Raw genomic sequence first — 9,022 nt, forward strand, 5'->3', positions numbered from 1 at the left:
TACAGCATTGTATAGTAAATCCAGACGATCTTATCTAACTGAGAAGTGATGTAATAGCCACAGGAGCCAACCTATTCTGCTTAATGTTTACAAACCGGTCCATGTCCAGGCTATTGTGACCGAGCCATAATGACCCATGACTGCCAGGATGACCGATAAGGGGGTTTGATCTACTGGTTCAGTGAAATGGAAACCAGAACATTTTCTTTTGTGAGTGAACTTCAATCAATACAGTCAAAACAAGCTGACCAGAATGCATCAAATCTAGGTTGGTTGGTTGGTTCGCTTACATTCATTAAATACAGAAGTAATCCATGGTGTTCCCAAGCACAAACATAGCATAGACTTATAGATTTATTGATTTATAGGAGAGTTAAGAGATGACCTCAGGTTAATAAGATATACAGCGCATCCGGAAAGTATTCACAGCGCTTCACATTATTCACATTTTGATATGTTACAGCCTTATTCCAAAATTGATTCAATTCATTATTTTCCTAAAAATTCTGCAAACAATACCCCATAATGACAAAGTGAAAGAAGTTTGTTTGAAATATTTGCAAATATTTGGAGTCCACCTGTGGTAAATTCAGTTGATTGGACATGATTTGGAAAGGCACACACCTGTCTATATAAGGTCCCACAGTTAACCGTGCATGTCAGAGCACAAACCAAGCCATGAAGTCCAAGGAATTGTCTGTAGACCTCCGAGACAGGATTGTATCGAGGCACAGATCTGGGGAAGGGTACAGAAAAATTTCTGCAGCACTGAAGGTCCCAATGATCTCAGTGGCCTCCATCATCCATAAATGGAAGAAGTTTGGAACCACCAGGACTCTTCCTAGAGCTGGCCGCCCAGCCAAACTGAGCGATTGGGGGAGAAGGACCTTAGTCAGGGAGGTGACCAAGAACCTGATGGTCACTCTGACAGAGCTCCAGCATTTCTCTGTGGAGAGAGGAAAACCTTCCAGAAGAACAACCATCTCTGCAGCACTCCACCAAACAGGCCTCTATGGTAGAGTGGCCAGACGGAAGCCACTCCTCAGTAAAAGGCACATGACAGCCCACCTGGAGTTTGCCAAAAGGCACCTGAAGGACTCTCGGACCATGAGAAACAAAATTCTCTGGTCTGATGAAACAGAGATTGAACTCTTTGGCCTGAATGGCAAACGTCATGTCTGGAGGAAACCTCATCACCTGGCCAATACCATCCCTACAGTGAAGCATGGTGGTGGCAGCATCATGCTGTGGGGATGTTTTACAGCGGCAGGAACTGGGAGACTAGTCAGGATCGAGGGAAAGATGAATGCAGCAATGTACGGAGGCATCCTTAATGAAAACCTTCTCCAGAGCACTCTGGACCTCAGACTGGGGCGAAGGTTCATCTTCCAACAGGACAATGACCCTAAGCACACAACCAAGATAACAAAGGACTGGCTATAGGACAACTCTGTGAATGTCCTTGAGTGGCCCAGCCAGAGCCCAGACTTGAACCCGATTGAACATCTCTGGAGCGATCTGAAAATGGCTGTGCACCGACGCTCCCCATCCAACCTGATGGAGCTTGAGAGGTCCTGCAAAGAAGAATGGGAGGTGCTTCAACAACAGATTGAGCAAAGGTTGTGAATACTTATGTACATGCGATTTTTCTTTCTATTTTTTATTTCTATAAATTTGCAAAGATTTCAAACAAACTTCTTTCACATTGTCTTTATGGGGTAATGTTTGTAGACTTTTTAGGAAAATAATGAATTGAATCCATTTTGGAATAAGGCTGTAACATAACAAAATGTGGAAAAAGTGAAGCGCTGTGAATACTTTCCGGATGCACTGTATATATATGAGATGGAGTCCATCTCACATTGTTTAAAGCGGTTTTTAAACCTTAAACCCAAATGAAATATAAAAGCACAAGTACAAATTGATCACATAAATCTCCAATTACATCTTGATTTTGTGCAGAGGAAGAGTACCTATAATAGTAACTTCAATTAATAACAAAAGACACTGATTTGTAATAAAAAGAAAAGGGATGAATCTTCTGTGTCTATAGTCTTTGAGCACAATTGCTTAAACAAATGTGCAATCAGTGCATTTGTCACTCTGGTGAGTTGCTTTAGTTGCCAATAAATGTCGAGAGCATTTCAAGTAAAAAAATAAAGCTTTCTTTCTTTCTTTATTTATTTCAATATGATGTTTAAAAAAGCACTGAGCATTTCTTAATGTGAGGAACATTCCACATTCTGTACATGTTGCCACATACAGTTCTGTAGAAAAAAATAACTTTAGTAATTCTAGATAAACTATTGATGATAACTTTACCATGATGTAAAACTTGACTAGATTTGGTGCTTGGTGAGAGTTAATTTTGGACACTGGGCATGGTGTCAAGATGAATTGATTTTGTTCAACATTTATTTTTATTTTTTCTGTAAAATGGGCTTGAATAAAGAAACCCACAAGTTAAAATTATGCCAATTAAGTTTTACAACATCCTTTATAGCAGATCTGTGAACCATGAGTGATCAGTTCTCAACCACACCCCTTACTTTTCAGCAAATATGGATATTGTCAATTCCGGTCACTTCCTACAACGACTCAACTCAACCCTCTCATTCCACAAAAACCACAGAGCAAACACCATGCTAACCTCTTCCTACTGAGAGAATATCCGCTCCTGTCTAATTGTGGGTCATTTGGGGCAGGAGGGAGAATCTAAGCCAAGGATAACACACCAGTGAGTGGCAACATATGAGAAACAGAGGCCCTGTTTTCAGCAGACCTTCCGCTCTTGTCATCATCCGTCTGGGCATCGATGTAGAATGTGAGTCTGGAGGTGAAGCTGTCCCACTCTGACCCATATATAAACATACAGAGAGAAAACAGGAAGCAGCCTATGAGAGTTGTGGCCAAGCCCAGCCTGTATTGTAATGGGCCTTGCTACAAAATTTAAAACAGGGTTATTAAAGTATTGAATTTTGTATTTAGTTTTAGTTAATTTTAGTGTGTAGTTTAGTTAAAGCTGAAATGTGTCATTTCTGTGCAACTTGTGTCCAATGGAATGGTAAAATTATAGACACTATTACTGAATCGCAAATGCTTTTTAACAATATTGTTACTGCATATTTATTTGTCAAATAGAATATATGCAGATATAACAGTATTAAGCATGGATAAATATGTAAATTTACTGATATTATCAACAATATTATTGATAAAATGTTTACTTAACACTTAATTAATATAGGGCTTTAAAAAACATTGTGACAGTAGGACATCTTTGCTGATTATGATATATCATCAGGCTCTTAATTATTGAATTATCTGTTTCCTTCTATTTAAGCTCATTAGAACTGAAAATATATGCGTATAGCTTTGTTCTAAAAGGAATAGTTCATCAAATATGAAAATTCTCTGCAGAACACAAAGATTTTTAGAAGAATATTTCAGCCCTGTTGGTCCTCAAGTGAATGGTGGCCAGAACTTTGAAAGTCCACATAAAGGCAGCATAAATGTAATCCATAACACTCCAGTGGTTTAAATAGACCCTTCGTCAACTAACTTATTTGTCAGTGATTTCTTTGACGAGATTAACACTCGTGCCATAGTTATTGCGTAGTATCCAGAGTTTAACCGTAGTATTAGTAAAATCATGGTATTCACAGGTAAAACCATGCTTCTCATTACCAGTGTAATTATGGTTACCAAAAATATATATTTTTTAAAAGAATTATGGAATTTAAAACAAAACAGTATCCTAAACACATGTAGAATCTATAAAAACAACCTCCAGAAAAGTTACTTATTTTCTACAAATAAACTATATTTAATATAATTATAATAAGATGTAATACAGAGTCTTTGAGGTTCATATATATATATATATGTTTTGCATTTCTTTGTTATTGTATGATTTAATAAAAAATGTATATTACTAAAAAATAAATAAGAATGAGGCATCTGAACTTTGATCGTTTCATGGTCCGGCCCCCTACTTGAACATCAAGCCTACTACTCAACTGGCCCACCGGGAAAATTCCCGGTGGTCCTGATGGCCAGTCCATTCCTGGGCATGCCACTAAACAACATTGAGTGTAACCTTTCAAAAGCAATTTCTTTGGATGTTCTGGTAAGTGAGTTGTGACAAGGAGGAGGGTGGGGCCGAGCCGTGACTATGCACACCCAGCCCCCATTCAGGCTAATCAGCTGAGAAAAGGGATAAATGCAGCCGGATGTGACAGTTCCGGAGAGAAAGAGCCACACGCATCTGCTATGTGTATTGTGTTTGTGTCTTTTGGTTTAAATAAAAAAATTACTTTGACTGTGCAGTCAGTTCCCACCTCCTCCTTGTCCATATTAACCCTGTTACATTGGTGCCGAAACCCTGGTAGGGGGCAGGAGTCGCTGCCGGCCGCCTGGCTGCCTGGACAGGAATGGCTGCTGTCGCCTGGTCTTCAACCACTCCTCCACCCTCTGGCGGACAGCAGTGAGTCCTCCGATCCTTGGCAGATGGCATGCCCCTCCACGTTCTGGTTTCCAGTGGCAGCGAGCCCCTCCTCCTCTCGCGGATGGCAGCCATTCCTCCACGTCCAGGCAGCCGGCAGCGACCCCTCCATCCCCCAGTGGATGTGTGTGGCTCTCTCGAACTGCCTCATCCAGCTTGGACTTATCCCTCTCCTCATCTGATTAGCCCAACTTGTCACATGAGTTAAGGTGTGTTCACACTGAAACTAATAGATTTCTTGTTAACTCTTGCAGATTAAGTTGCCAACCAAAACATTTACATTGACTTAATTTTAATCAGTACAGAACATGTGAGGTATTGTCTGAAATTAAAGTAATATTGTTTTAGGTGTGTGGACCATTCTTAATAGAGTTGAGTTTGGGTGTACTATTGTTGGTAACACAGCAGTACGTGAGGATGCACGCCCGGCTCTGAGTTGCCTAATCAGCGTGAGGGAGATAATGTAAGAGCCAGGGACACCAGTGTGAGGGAGAGAGAATGCACTGTGCAAAATATATTATTAAATTATTAATGTTAGTGTAATGAAGTTCTTAGGATGGGGGCAAGGAGGAAGCAGGAGACGGCCAAATCCAAATAAAAAGGTACTTGTATTTTTCTAACATAAAACTTTTTATACTTAACACACTCAGTGTTTGCTTTTCAGCAGTTTTAATTTCTAGTTCACACACACTGTAAGCTCAGCTGTCTCTCTCCTGGGACTGGCATCTGGCTCGCTCTTAAAGCACATCTCCACTCTCACTGCAATAACAAACAACTGTTAGAGACAATCATTGCCAGGTGATGATCCATACTTTCTCATTTCCTGATTTCGCTCTCCATTCTAAAACCGGTGCTTAACCACATCCCAACAACCACAGTTTGTTAATATTAGTCAATAAAAATACAATTGTTCATTGTTAGTTCATGTTAGTTGTTGACAAATTGAAGTTCAGACTGAGACAGATCTTTGGTTTGGGTCAATCTGTCCTTCAATCAAACATGTCTGTTTATGATCCTTGAGTGCGTGCATGGCTTTCCATCCAGTGAGTGGAACATGCTTAAAAGATACTATGTACTTAACCATCTGTCTCACATCATGAGGAGATCACAAGGGGGCAGGCCAGGGATTTAGAGTTGCCAACATTTCAACACAAGAATAAGGGAAGCTTGAACACTTTGGCACTTTATACACAATAGGTATCCCATATGGAACATCATTTTGGCCAAAATACGGGACGTCCTAGCTAAAATGGTACAGTTGGCAACCATACAAGGATTGGAGTGGATGCAAATTACAAAACTGTATACTAGTTATTGCAAAACCCCAGCCTTTTTTATTTTGAGAACTCATCCATTCAGTTATTTGAGGCAGAAAACTGACAAACAAAAATGTTTACTTCATTTGAAAGAATTTTAAACATACTTGCTACATTACATGTTACAGTTTTGTTTAAACCAATTAGCACAATTATTAGCAGCATTTTACAAGGGCTAGCAGTCACTATTTCTATTGCTCATTCTTACACCATATCCTTACAGATGTGACATTCCAGTGACAAGCAATCAGTCTACACTAGACACAAAAAAAACACTATTCATCCACTAAAATATGATAAATGACAATAAAATCAGAAATCAGAACAGTCAGGTGGAACAGTCTTAGTGCATGCATATGGGCAAACATTTTCTACAGCAAGCCACATACACAGTGCAGATTTTCTCAATGAATGGCCTGTTTCAGTCTGATACCATTGTTTATATTTGCGCTGCACTCCTATTGTTATCTCACCAATCTCCATGTAACTCATCATGGCATTTTGAGGAGAGGTGTGCTATTAGTATTCTAAGAGATCTGACTTGATAAAATGGATGCTGATGATAACATGGGCGAAAACAATTTCATAAACTTACACTGGAGGAATATGAGCTATATAGACCAGAATATCATAGATAATTAGGGATGAGCTCTTTTGACTAGTAAGTTACCACCGAGAACACCATAGCAACCACCCACATGAACTTAAAACCCACATAGCAATGCCTCAGCAATTTCCCACACAGAATACCCTAGCATCATGATGACAACTCTTGCATGGTCAACAACCACTGACATTTTCTCAAGAAACATGAATAAAAATCTATTTTTTTGTGCAAACATTAAGTAATACTTCATACTCTACAGCGACCTGCCTGAACAATATAGTTTTGTAATCCCTTGATAAAGAAACCCTTTTAGACCACAGATGTTCTTCTGGAAATCTGAGAAAGGTTGTAATGTCAGGATTTAACTTCAGCTGAGGGGATTTCTATGCTTTTCTTTATCCGAGGCTTTAGCTAAAGTACACTGACAGGACACAACACTTTATTTCACCACTGAATCAGCACATTTGAACAAGAACATTTAAGACCTGACCAGCTAACATGACTGTGACCAATTCTATTAATTTGGGAAACTATATTAATTCTCAATGTACTAGAAATGTTTACCAAAGTAGAAGATAAGTACACAACTTGCAATTATAAGTGAATGAGACCCATTGTGTTATAAGTACTTGAGACTTTTGATGTCATTAAATCATCTATTTTTAATTGTCTGTTCAAAATGATTTTCATTTCAATTTTCCAAAAAGTAAAAAAACTAATTTATGACTCATCTTGCACTACACAGGTCCAATCAAATGCTTTCTAGAATGAGAATGTCCCTCCTCTAATACCGCCTGCATCCGACTAGCATCCTGGTCTCCATCTGCTTCTTCACTGCCGAGAATTGCTGGGTGAAATTCTCAATGGTGTCCCCGAAATTTCCAATCTGTGAGATGGGCGCATTGAGAAAGTGTGCTTTGTCGGCGTACCTCATCTCGACCAGATTCAGCCAAAGGTGTAGCTCCTGGACCACCAATGTGGACATCGCCTGCCCGAGTGCTCACGCCATGGCCATATTGTTGCCCTCATATGGCCATGAGTGTCGCCCTGAACCCCAGGAACCAATCATCAAGCCGTGAGTGCTCAGGGGAGGGTGGAGGGTTCAAGTCCAACTCGATATTCACGGTGGCCCATGACAAGGTGGTCAGCTCTGAGTCAGCCTCAGTCAGCTTCCTTCTCCTTTTATACCCGTATGTCCCTGGGAGTGGCATGCAAAAATTCCACTCGCCAATTCTCATTGGCCTTTTCTCAAAAGAATAGAGGGCTCTGGTTTCTCAAGAGTGACTCCTAGTGTCACTACATCGACACAACGTTGGGTGAGTGACAGAAGGGGAACTACTGTTGCTCTCCTGCAAAGAGCGCTAAAGCTTGCATGCAGACTCATAAATGCACACAGGAGTAACGTCAGTGAACACTTTCACTAAATAATACCTTCGATTTTGGTTTGTTTTGCACCAAACCTTATCGATGCTTTCATAACAATCAGTCTCATGGAATTTATTTATTTAATTCAGCAAAACTTTCAAAAGGCATTGGGTATATTATGTGATGCTTCAAAAAGGGTATAACTGAAAACAACAGAAGAAAAACATACATAAGCACTTACATAGACAATACAGTATCATATACATACATAAAACATATACATTACTGAGGACACAAAAAACAACAATAACAACCAAACGTACATAAAAGGAGTGATATAGAATGCACAACATACAATGCTGATGACAGACGACATACAGCAGCAGACAGCTGGATTTCCTTTTAAATATGTTGAAGTGTTTAAGATAACTGGTACAACAAATGATGGTGTATGAATAGCTATTATAATAAAGGGGGGAAAAAATAAAGGTTAAAAAAAGTGATATGTTAAAAGTGTTGTTGAATGAATGCATATATGAGGAGTCAACAGGGCAGTTAAAAGATAGGCAGTATTGCCCCAAAGACAATATCTCATGAACAGAATAATACCAGCACCCCCAGGAATCAAATTAGCAGCTGAGCCCACAAAATCAACCCCACCGAGAATTCCTCACGCCCCGGCCCCCAGTATGTGCACCGCACCCAAAGGCTGCCTGAGAGCTGTGCCTGTGTTTTTCCCGTTTTTTCAGCACACCTCTGTGCCCACCCACCAGTGCCCACATGATGTAGAGATCCAGCTTTGATACTCAGAAATATTGGGATACAATTTAAGTTCTTCCCAACAGTAAACAATATCAAGACCCAGTTCCGATACTCAGGGCAATTGAGGGACCCATAAAAAAAAAGAAAGAAATGCAGAACTCATTGACCCCCAAGGAGGCGACAAATCATGCCAAGGGCCAAGGGCATGCAAACACCAGAGTACGACAACCAGGGGAGTCTGCAACCTTTGCGCTCTGTGGGATGATGCAATATATTGTCACTTTCGAGGGACAGTACTTTACATATACACACATAACCACACAATGATAATAATAATATACAAGTGGTATGAAAACTCATGAGATGAAAGTGAATCACAAGCTTAAGTTCTCAATGGTATGGATTTCATTGTGATAAGAGGAGTGGAGTGAATAGTAGTGTACATTTAGGTAGTTGGCTTGTACATGA

This window comes from Xyrauchen texanus, chromosome 12, assembly GCF_025860055.1.
Source record: "Xyrauchen texanus isolate HMW12.3.18 chromosome 12, RBS_HiC_50CHRs, whole genome shotgun sequence".
NCBI classification, from domain to species: domain Eukaryota; kingdom Metazoa; phylum Chordata; class Actinopteri; order Cypriniformes; family Catostomidae; genus Xyrauchen; species Xyrauchen texanus.